A 12,067-nucleotide genomic window follows, 5' to 3' on the forward strand; every position below is an offset into this window, starting at 1 on the left:
ACAGTGAGTCCGAATAACATGTGCCCTCCGGGTGCCTTTAGCAACTTTTCGAGCCGAATTTTCCAAAAATGTTTATTGCCAAAAAATACCTACAAACACACAAAACACCATAATAAGTACAAAAATCGAGTACCAACAATACAGAAAATTAAGGACAACGTAGACACAAAAATGTGTCTATCAAATACCCCCAAACTTATTATTTGCTAGTCCTCGAGCAAATCTAATCTAGAAAACTAGGTGGCCCTAGTGACCGAGATATAGTCTCGGGAGGGTTTACCAGAGGTGTACCCACAATACCATTACTCCAAACCCTAGCTATCTACGCAGAACCTTGGAAGGCACTAAAGAATCTTCTTGGTTGGCATACTCTCATTGACTACAGGAGGAAGTACCCTGATGCGAAATTCCAATTGTTGTACACGAGTTTGCACTCAGCATACTAAAGTTCATATATAAGTGACACAGCTCTACTCAGATAGTTTCTAGACATCATAACCGGAGTCAACCAATCACATGAAAAGATCAAGAAGATGGATAAAGATAAAAAAATAGATGTTTAAAGTGAATGGTGTTTCCCATATCTGTCTGAAGGCCTCTGCCAAGATGAACCTATCCTAATGGACTGAGATACCTGTCTGACTAATATCAACACAACTGGCATATACAAGGGCACCAGTGGTCGACTTTATTGAATTTCCTCTGGTTGGTCTGATGGTCTGGTCTCAAATTTATTTATTTTTTGTGGTATCTCAATCATTCTATTTCACTCTAGCAATGGGAACAACTTGAATCGTCTGCCCCACCAAATCACTTAAAAAATAAAAACAGAAGGATTAGGATTCAACGAGATATGGCGAAACTACCATGTATTTTTTAATTCTAACACCTGATATCTGTGCTTTTATGAATAGACTCTTTAGATGTTTCCATCTAATCAGATTGGTTCCTCAACTCCTACAACCAAGATGTTCCCATCCACTTAGATTGGTTAGTGCCATCTTTAATAAACATAAATTTCTAGGCTGTGGAGTTTATTTATTGCAACTAAAAAGTTCCTCCCATACCCCCAAACTTAAATCTAACATTGTCCTCAATGTTCTAAAGATAAAATTAAAAGCATGACTAAGGAGAAACTGTTACCACTTGAAGCAAAAGAGTTAAGGAAAGATATTACCTTGTTGCATGAGCATGGATTACCTTCCAAGAAGTGCTAAGTTTAAAGTCTTCAGCCAGACATCGGAAGGAATTAATCACCTCATAGAATCACAAAGTAATAGCCGGAATAACTGCGGATCACCAAAACCAAATAGAGCTATCACAAGTAAAAGGAATCTGCAACATGCCAAGAAAATTAACAAATAAAGCACAACCTTGTCTAGTTTCCTGTTTAAGACAACTACATCTAGCTGTGGTTCAGGTTCAGGTTCTATAACAAGGTATAAATAAAATATTTCCATGGGTTGCATTTTCTCATAAGTTAGATCCGAATGTTCAGGTTCTAGAGTCTGGAAAAACTCAAATACAAACTTAGAAGCACGTAATAATAACCTGAATAACTGGGGATCCTCTAAGTCAATCAGATTTGATTCACACATCTGACCACAATGAGAGTGATGGTATTCATTAAACAAATATGTCTACCCTAATCTCCTGAAGTAATTAGGTTTAGTCTCAAAACTCAATAACTGACACATTTCAAATTCAAACGTTCCCACAATTGGAATAAAAGTTTTTGGTGGGAAAACAAAATCAATCTGGGTATCATAGCCTGGGTAAACCACAACAACCAGAGGATGGGTTTCTAAAAACTGAACTTCTTCCTGGACATTATTAGGTTCGGGAAAACGCGTATGAAAATAATCTTGTAAAATGGTTAAGGCACATATGTCAAGTCCCAAGTGAGGGACCTTTCTAAGAGTTAAAGCACATGGAGAATGATGATCACCCCCAAACTTAGATTTTTCAGTGTCTCTAGAAAGACTAGTCACAACTTTCCTAATTTCTAGGTCATCAGATTTCTGGAAATGGTCAATTGATTCTTCTAAGTCAGGTTCATCCTCACTCATCTCTACGAGTTTATTTTCTTCTAAGAGTAGAGTTTCTAAATTTCTAGACTCGAAAACAATATTCTCAGGATAAACTAGTTCCTCTAAACCATCATTGGATTCGTAATCAAAAGGAAGTACAACTTCGTCTAAAACGGTATTATCTCTAGTCAAATCCCCGTCCTTTTGAATAGGTGGATAATAATTAAAATTATCGGGATTTGAACCAGAAATATCATTATCATTATCAAGCTCAATAGGAGTAACAAATTCCTGATCACCATGCTTAAATACTTCAGATTCTTCATCAACATTGTCCACATCATAATCATCATTATCATAACATGGAAATGGCTTAACCTCATCTACACAAGGAGTGTCACCAATTTTAACCTCGATATCTTGATTATGCAAATAACTATCCTCATTTTTAAGAGTATTATTGGATACACTATATTGGAACTCAAGTCATTTCGAGTAATAATTTCGTTCGTCTCTAACTCAAGTCTACGTGTCGACTCAACTATCCTCTCAAGGGTCTCTTTTAAAGAAAGCTCCATAAGTGTTGGATCTAAGTTTTCACTTAACCTATTGAGGATATCTTCCAAAGAATATTCAGTCGTTGCTGCAGTTCTTTCATCCATAACTACGTCGTTCACCTCATCTAATTTGTATGTCGATTCAGCTAACTTACTTGATGACTCAGCTAAATTCCTGAGAGACTCTTCTAGAGAATGAATAGGAACTGAAGGATCATAAAAAGGACTACTTTTCAATAGTTTGATTGTATCCTCTAAAGACGAAGAACTAGCATTATAATCTTCTTACCCGTATGCCCGATGCGCGTGTGGATAGTAATTGGGCTCACCATGGTATGACCCAAAACCTTGAAAAGGTTGGCGTGCCCAACCACTATTCACACTATGAGCATAAAAAGAGTAATGTCCATGTTGTTCAGTTGGATAATTATTGTATTGGCTATACCAGTTCAACATCCCAACTGCAAGAGAATTCTAAACAAGCACAAACAAGGCTGACTCGACCACAACAAGCCTATTTTATCTAGCAAACAAAAAGCATGATGGATCCACTTAGATTGAATCTAGACTAGCTTCTATTCTTTTGAAAAGTAATTCGTTACAATCTGAGCTAACCTCTCTGGAATCAATCCGAGTTAAAGTAAGTTGAATAGAGACGATGGAAGCTCAGTGGAGCTTTGATACCCAAGGCCTCACCGGCATTACAAGACGGCGTATTCAATTTCAAGAAACCATCATGAACTTCGAAGTATGCTCAATAGAGCAACCAATATTTTTCGAATGACTTTCTTATTAAGCTCGTTACCCTATCGGTCTCTTTCTAGTCCAAATTTTAAGGCTTAGATTCGCGTAGGTTACGTGTTCCTAAGGTGGGCAAGAAGGAAACGGTGACGAAATCCGAGTCCTTATCTTGATTTGGCCAGGCCTTTCCCTTCACTAGAAAATTAAATCCGATTTCAGGTCCTTAACATATATGCATACAAAATCATCCAGTAAACTCGCTGACAGGGGATTCGCGGGTGTTTAGAATTCTTACCTCCCGTTCCGGACGGGGGATGAACCGTGGAAGTCTACTCGGGACACGACTCATATGTCATGTACGAACCCGAGGGGCCGAGGTGATATCGTAATCGCCGTCCTTCTCTGCAAACAGTTCATTTAAAACTACCCTTCCGTAGGGTTTTAAAAATAAAGTCCAATGTTCAATGTCCAAATATAAAATATTACAAAAATAAAAACCTTAATTACAGTTTCTAAAAAAATAAAATTATTTACAAAATCTTCTTCTTCACTTTGGATTTCTCTTTTCTTTCCTTTTTGGGCTTTTCCTTTCTTTTCATCACTTTCTCTTTTATTTATAAAATTATTTAAAAAAGAACAAATAAAATAAAACCTAAAAAAAATCGATAAACAAATCCGCGTCGGCGGCGCCAAAAATTGATGTGATTTTAGATAGTGATAAATAGAGTTGTTGTTCACTCGGACTTTGTTGAATTAATTCTAGGCTTAAATATAAAATACTAAAAATAAGAAATTATATACAAAATATTGTCACAGGATGAAGAATTTACCGGGACTCAGGATTTCATTGTTTTTCATATTCAAGTGGTTCAGAAATTAATCCTAGGCAATTATAGCTCAAAATAAAAGAAATATTAACTCTATTCTTTGCCAAAGTAGATTTCATAAAACATTAGTTGTAAGTTGTGAGCATGACGCATCAAAAGTAACTAAAACTAAGCATGCGACATCAAACAAAATAACAAATAATTAATAGAAATCATAAAACAATTAAATTCTATGCAAATAGTTATAAAAGAATTAATTTAATTACCACATGGGTGAAAAACAACTTCCTCCGTCGTCCCAGTGATGGGTTCTATCTCCGCATGGTGAAAACATTACTCAAAGTAATTTTCCATTGCTGAAAAGGGTGTTCACAATAATGAAATAGGAGAAAAATAATAAAAACCGGTTTGTAACACTTATATTTGTTACAAACTCAATTGTTACAGAGAAGGATAACTATTAACTGTCGCTGTCACTGTAGCAAAGCGACTGCTGCGCAACAGTCGCTGAGACTATAACTTCTAAGACCCACGGCTGTGTGTCGTTATCACTGTTGATAAACGACTGTCTTGATTGGTCTGTTCTTCGTGTTCTTCAGCTATGCAGCAGCTGAAATGGCGTTTCCTGCAACTTTGATTTCTCGACTCTCCGTTCGTTCTAACTGCTTCCCAAACTCTCCATATCCCACTATGAGTCTTGAAAACTCTTTTTATACCCAACTCCATCTAGAATATCCTGTAATAACTCGTAAAAATATCTGTAATAATTCCATGCAGTCATCGGAAATAATTTCCTGAATTAACTTCTTCACAAGTCTGCAGGTACTCTGGGGCACTCTCATCATCCTCAAACACGCTCCATAAGAAGTTTAGCATGCTTCAAACTCATGCAAACCTTCAACAGATGAAGTAAAAATCTCGAGAATATATCGAAGAACAAATGTGCCATGTTTTCTTCCACATCACACCACACACCTAATTTCTCGAAATTAAAGCTCTTATCATCTCTGTTTCGATTAAACAGGCTGGTCTCAACTAATTGGAACGAGAAAATCTCCCCAAATCTTCTCGACTTTAATGAAGAAAATCCTCCCATACACGTACTCCCTGTTTTCTCCCACGCGTGATTGTAACCAAAGTTAATCGATTCTGACAACATTACCTACTCTGTTTAGTCAAAGCAGGATATTTGATGCCAATTCCAGCTATTTAATCTCCTTCAACTCGTCGAAATCTTCATTGTAAGCTCTCGGGTTTTCAAGAACCAATTCCTGCCAAAATATAATTCAAATGGAGAAGATGACCTCCCCCTATCATGTACAGGTGTGCGAATAGCAGGTGGATTCTTGGGGTGCAAATATCAGCTAGTGTGCCCCTTAATCAGTGGAGTGCCCCATAGTAATAGGTTACCCCATATCCAAAACAGCGAGTCCGAATAACATGTGCCCTCTGGGTGCCTTTAGTAACTTTTCGAGCCGAATTTTCCAAAAATGTTTATTGCCAAAAAATACCTACAAACACACAAAACACTATAATAAATACAAAAATCGAGTACCAACAATACAGAAAATTAAGGACAACGTAGACACAAAAATGCGTCTATCAGCCATTGGCACGGTGGCGTGAGAATTAGGGTTCTGTATGTACGAAAATGATGTCGGTCAATACTAAGGGTTCTGTCGTGGAACATGACACACGTGTATATAAAAAAAAGGTACCCCGGGTAGTTCTTACTAGACATATTAAAGGGTTCAATAAATGCGCTTGGTGGAGACATTATTACTCAAGTTCTGTGACGTCACTGTCTGACTAGGGTTTTATGATTTTAACCCTTAACTAAAAACCACCATCAACATTAAGTCCCCTGCTTAGCTCGGAACAGGGGCACTGTTGCGAGGTAAGCATAAGATGATGACAGACAAGGACAAGATCGAAACGTAAATCATGCAAGATGATCAGGAAGATCCGTCTAACTTTTTTCGGGAGTAAGGAAAATTTGTGATCCTCATATTTGGCGGCTTTGCGTAAATTTTGCTCGTGGTACTGCAGGTTAGGCTGGAACGGAGTCGCTAATGCATATTTGGTGTGAAGGGAATCCGCTAGCATTGGATTGGCTTGGAACGATTCTTGATCATTGGTCGGCTTGGAATTGGGCTTGGCATGGCACCGAGCGGACTGTCATCTTAGTAGGGCACGACGCGGATTATTGGCCCGGCGTACCGCTGGTTTGGACTTTGCACGGCATGGCGCGGACTCTTGGCACGGTGCTAGCTTAGTATGGCGCGGACTTTTTGGCACGGTGCTGGCTAGGTATGGCGCGGATTGGCAAGGCGCGAACTATTGGCGTCGTGCAGCTTGCTGTTGCGGGCTTGGTTGCCTCTTTTCTTGTGTAGCTCAAATAGGGAATCTTTCCCTTATTCAAATTCCGAAAGTGTTATGCCCATAAAAGGGGGCGTTACTCCTCCTCATGTTACGTTGCCGGTTTTGCTTTCAAGTCTCGGTGCTGGCGGTAGAGAAGCAACAACGCGGGCAAGTGTGTCTCAGACACGTATTTCCACGTTTTCCCACCAAACCCTAATTATAATAGGGTTTAATTAAAAACCTGATGTCACGCCTTAATTCACGGCTAGTAGAAGGCTTTCCTTTTCGGGACTTCATCGCTCTGCTGGATATAAGAGATGATCTTGAATCCTTCATTCGCACAAGTCGTCCTGAAATCGTGCCCATCCTCTTTATAGGTATCGTCTCGTGTTTTCTCCTGGTTTCCCATTTTATCTTCTTTCTTATGTAGGTTGCTGGTGTAGACAGGGTGAAAACTTACCCCCCTCTCTGGTTTTGTAGAGCATAATGGGATCTTCCAGTGACAGCCATACCTCTAACTTCTCGGAGAGAAGCTTTGGAAACGGTGAAAACCAATTTTCTTCTCATGAGGAGGCATTAGATAGAATTGAATCTCTGTTCCGTGAAACTGGCGAAATTATTCAGTACATACCTTCTACCTATCTAGGCGAAGTGCAAGTGCGTGTTCAGACCTTCTTGGCTTCGGTGAACATGGAGGAGAAGTGAGAAGGTGATGAATCATCCCAGTGCGTTGAAAGGATTCAGTGCAACAAAAATTCTTCGCGGCTGATAGACACATTTTTGTGTCTACTTTGTCCTCAATGTCTGTATTGTTGGAACTCTATTTTTGTACTAATATTGTGTTTTTATGTATTTTTAGGAAATAAACATTTTTGGAAAATTCGGCTCGAAAAGTTGATTTTGGCACCCGGAGGACAAGTGTTATTCGGACTCTCACTTTTGGATAAGGGGTAACCTAATTACTAAGGGGAAGCCCCAGGTCACCCCCAAGGCATCTGCTATTCGCACCCCAGTTCAGGATAGGGGGCATATCATCTTCAACCTTTTTGAATTTCAAATTTTCGCGGGAAAAATTGTTCTTGAACTGCCGTGACTAGGGTTGAGGATTTGAAGGTGTTCCAGTGAGATTCAATGGCCCAAATTAAATGGGTTTGTTCCTAGGGCCTAGATAGAGCTGGTATGGGTGTTGGATTCGGTCAAAATTGGTTAGATAACCGGTGGGAATCAAATCATATTCTAAAATAGGAAAAATATTCTATTCTTGGAATTCTTGGATGGAAAAGACGTGCATGGGTTGATTATATTGGCTGGAAACAATCCCTACAGCTCAGGGATGGCGCGTGAGAAGAGATAAAACATGGAACAATCTGTAACAAATCAGAGAATTAAAGAAAAAAGATTTTTTTTGGCGCCGCCGACGCGGGCTTGTCTTTAGGATAGAGTTTTTAGATTTATTTTTTTAAATTTTTTTGTTCTTCTTTACGTTTTTGGGTTTTTGTCTTTTCCTTTCAGATTTTGGGAATTTGGAGCGAAAGAAATTTTTGCCAAAGCTTTTGGCTAATATTTAAAGACTTGAAGTAAAAGGCAAAGCGAAAGGAGCTAAAGAAGAAGAATTTTTATTTTATTTTATAGAAAAAGAGAGAAAAAAAAAGAGAGTGTTATTTTATTAGATTGTATTAGGAATTCTTTTTATTTTGTATTTTTCTTTTTCTTTTTGCACTTTATTTTTTGGACCTTTCTTTTGGACTTTGGACATTTGGACATTAAATTTTTTTTTTAAACCCTACGGAAGGGTAGATTAAATATTAAACTGTTTGCAGAGAAGGACGGTGATTACGATATCACCTCGGCCCCTCGGGTTCGTACACAACATAGGAGTTGTGGCCCGAGTCGACGACAACGGTTCATCCCCCGTCTGGAACGGGAGGTAAGTTTGTCGAAACACTCGCGAATCCCCTGTCAGCGAGTTACTGTATTCCTTCGTTTGCATATATGCCGAGGAACTGAAAACGGTTGCTTTAAATTCTTAGTAAAGGGCAAGGACTGGCCATACAAGATAAGGGTTCGGATTTCATCACCGTTCTCTTCTTTCCCGCCTTAGGAAAACGAAACCAAACGCGAACCTAAGCTTTAAAATTTGGAATAGAACGAGACCTATAGGGTAACGAGCTTAGTAGGAAAGTCGTTCGAAAAATATTGGTTACTCTTTTAGCATACTTCGAAGTTCATGACGGTCTCTGTGAGTTGAATGCGTGACTGCGCCGCCTTGTGATAGCGGTGAGGCCTTGGGTATCAAAGCTCCACTGAGCTTCCCTCGCCTCAATTCAACTTACTTTGACTCGGATTGACTCCAGAGGGGTTTGCTTAAATTATAAAAAATTCCCTTTCGAAGGATTAGAAGCTGGTCTAGAAACAATCTAAGTGGAGCCATCATGCTTTTTGTTTGCTAGAATTCAGTAGGTTTGCTGTGGTGGAGTCAGCCTTGTTTGTGTTTGCATAGAACTTCCCTTCCCTTTTAGGGATTTTCTTTTTAGTTTTGTTTTTCTAGTGTATGCCCGAGGTAGAACGGGCTTGGAAAGAAACACTCTAGGTCGTCTAATTAGTGATAAACCTAGTAGTTCTTCTTGTGAAGGAGGGGAGCTCGAAGACTCTTCTTTAGAGAGCCTTGTTTTTGGAAACTTCAGTTTTGAGAATCTGCGTCTTTGTGAAGAAAGTTCTCCTAGTCCTTTGGTAGTGCCAGAAATGGCAACTTTAAAAGCTTTATTGAACCCAACTAGGACCTCTCGTCCGTCTTGTATCAAGTTAGCTGAAACCGAGGCAAATTATGAACTCAAACCTGGGACTTTACAGATGCTCCCAACCTTTTTAGGAAAAAGAGAATGAGAACCCCTATTTTCATGTTAGGGAATTTGAGGAAGTATGTAGTACTCTGAAAATTAAAAACCTTAGTGATGATGCACTGAAACTTAGGTTATTCCCCTTTTCCTTAAAAGATAAAGCCAAATCTTGGATGTATAGTTTGGATTCTGAGTCAATTGAAACCTATGAACAACTTAATCTTCCTTTATACATAAGTTTTTCCCAAGGCACAAAACATCGTCTATTAGGACACAAATTTGTACTTTTGCTCAACAAGAGGGAGAATCTTTATATAGGTATTTAGAAAGGTTCAATGACTTAATTTCTTAATGTCCTCATCATGGTTTAGAGAAGGTTAGGTTATTTCAGATCCTCTAAGAGGGTTTAGACTATTCAACAACGACCATGGTTGAGTCCTTATGCACAGGTGGGTTTGAGAATAAAACTGTTGATGAGGCGATGACATTTTTGAATGAAATCGCCAATAAGACCCAACAATGGGAAAATAATAGGGAACCCCAGAAAACAATTCTTCTAAGTAGAGGAAATGTCAATAGGGTAGAAGGATCCTATGAGTCAGATGCTAAAATAGCAGCCATAGCCAAAAGGTTAGAAGCGTTGGAATTAGGTCATTCTAGTGGTACTAGTGGTAGAATAGAGCCTTTTTGGGAAGACCATACTGTTGAAGAGCAAGCCAATGCTCTTTATAACAACACTAGATTCGATAACCGTCAGAAGTTTGACCCTTATTCAGAAACCTATAACCCTGGCTGGAGAAACCATCCCAACCTTTCTTGGTCTAAGGGCCAGAATCAAGGTCAGTCTAGTAACTCTCAAGCTCCCCCAGGTTTTGGCTATCCTAAGAATCCTTCAGCCCCGGCACAGTTTCAGAACCCTTCGGATAAGAAGATTATGAGTTTAGAAGAGTCTCTTGCTTTGTTAACTCGTAACACTATGCAGTTTCAGCAATCTGTTGCTCAAGGTATAGAAGAAAATAAGAGAATAGGTCAGGCTAACTCTCAGGCTATTTCCGAGTTGAAAACCCAGGTTAGTCATATAAATGAGTCTTTAAGAAAAAGGTAAGTTTCCTAGTCAAACTCAACCCAATCCTAAAGCAGAGAAATCGTACAATCATGTGAACTCTATTACAACCCTTAGGAGTGGAAAGAAAGTTGACAATAAGGTTGCCATGCCTGATAGTGAACATGTTGTAGTTCACCCTTATGAGCCAGAAAATGAGGAGACTGATAGAGTCTCCAAAGAGACCAATGAGGGTCCTGATGAGCCCGGCTTTGTTCCAGAGCCCCGTTCCCCAACTGCTAGTTCCGACTAAGAGGGAGTCCAACTTTAATGATATATTGGAGGTTTTTAAGCAGGTTAATATCAACCTTCCATTATTAGATGCAATTAGGAAGATTCCCTCTTATGCCAAGTTCCTTAAGGACTTGTGTACGCGAAAGCATAAGCTCAGTGTCCAGAAGAAAGCCTTCATAGCTAGTCATGTGAGTTCTATTATTCAGAATACCACTACTCCTAAGTATAAAGACCCAGGGTCCCCTACCATTGCTTGTAAAATAGGTAAGTCGTGTTGAGAAAGCTTGCTTGACTTAGGAGCCAGTGTGAATTACTTCCATACCATGTGTACCTTAAGCTAGGACTTGGTGAGATGAAACCTACAGATGACACTTCAGTTAGCTGATAGGTCCGTTAAAATTCCTCGTGGTGTGATCGAGGATGTTCTTATTGAGGTCGACAAGTTTATATCCGTGGATTTTGTTATCCTAGATACCCAACCTATCCCTGACCCAGAGAACCAATACCGTGATTTTAGGTCGCCCTTTTTAGCACATCCAATGCGATCATTAACTGTCGAAGGTATTATGAATTTGTCTTTTGGTAATATGACTATTGAGCTGAACATTTTAATATAGTAAGCTACCCCTGAACTAGATGACTCGAATATAGAAGAGGTGAACATGATAGGACATTAGTAGAGTCATTACCAAACACTTTGTTAGAAGATCCATTAGAGAAATGCCTAGCTCACTTTGGGATTGATTTTGATGATGATATTAATGAGGTGAATGCTTTGTTAGATTCAACCCCTTTGTTAGATACTAGTAATGGATGGAAACCTAAGTTCGAACCACTACCAGTTTCTAAGTCTACCCCTAGTTCCTTCTTTAGAAAGCCTCCTAAGTTGGACCTAAAACCATTGCCAGATACCCTGAAGTATGTGTTTTTAGGCCCGTCTGAGACTTTACCTGTGATTGTTTCTTCCGACTTGGATAGAGATCAGGAAAGTAGGCTAGTAACCGTCCTTCAAAACAACAAGGAAGCTTTAGGGTGGACCATAGCAGACATTAAGGGTATAAGTCCTACTGTTTGTATGCATCAGATCTATTTAGAGGAAGACACCAAACCTTCTAGGGAGATGCAACGTCGACTAAACCCCAATATGAAAGAAGTAGTTCGAACTGAGGTTCTTAAGCTATTAGATGCAGGCATTATCTACCCTATTTCAGACAGTAAGTGGGTCAGCCCCGTTCAGGTTGTTCCCAAGAAATCTGGTATTACTGTAGTCCAGAATGATAACAATGAGTTAATCCCGACCCGAGTGACCACGGGTTGGCGTGTTTGTATTGACTATAGGAAATTGAACAAGGTCACTAGGAAGGACCACTTTCCCCTT

The sequence above is a fragment of the Papaver somniferum genome, chromosome 5 (assembly GCF_003573695.1).
Source record: "Papaver somniferum cultivar HN1 chromosome 5, ASM357369v1, whole genome shotgun sequence".
Classification (NCBI taxonomy): domain Eukaryota; kingdom Viridiplantae; phylum Streptophyta; class Magnoliopsida; order Ranunculales; family Papaveraceae; genus Papaver; species Papaver somniferum.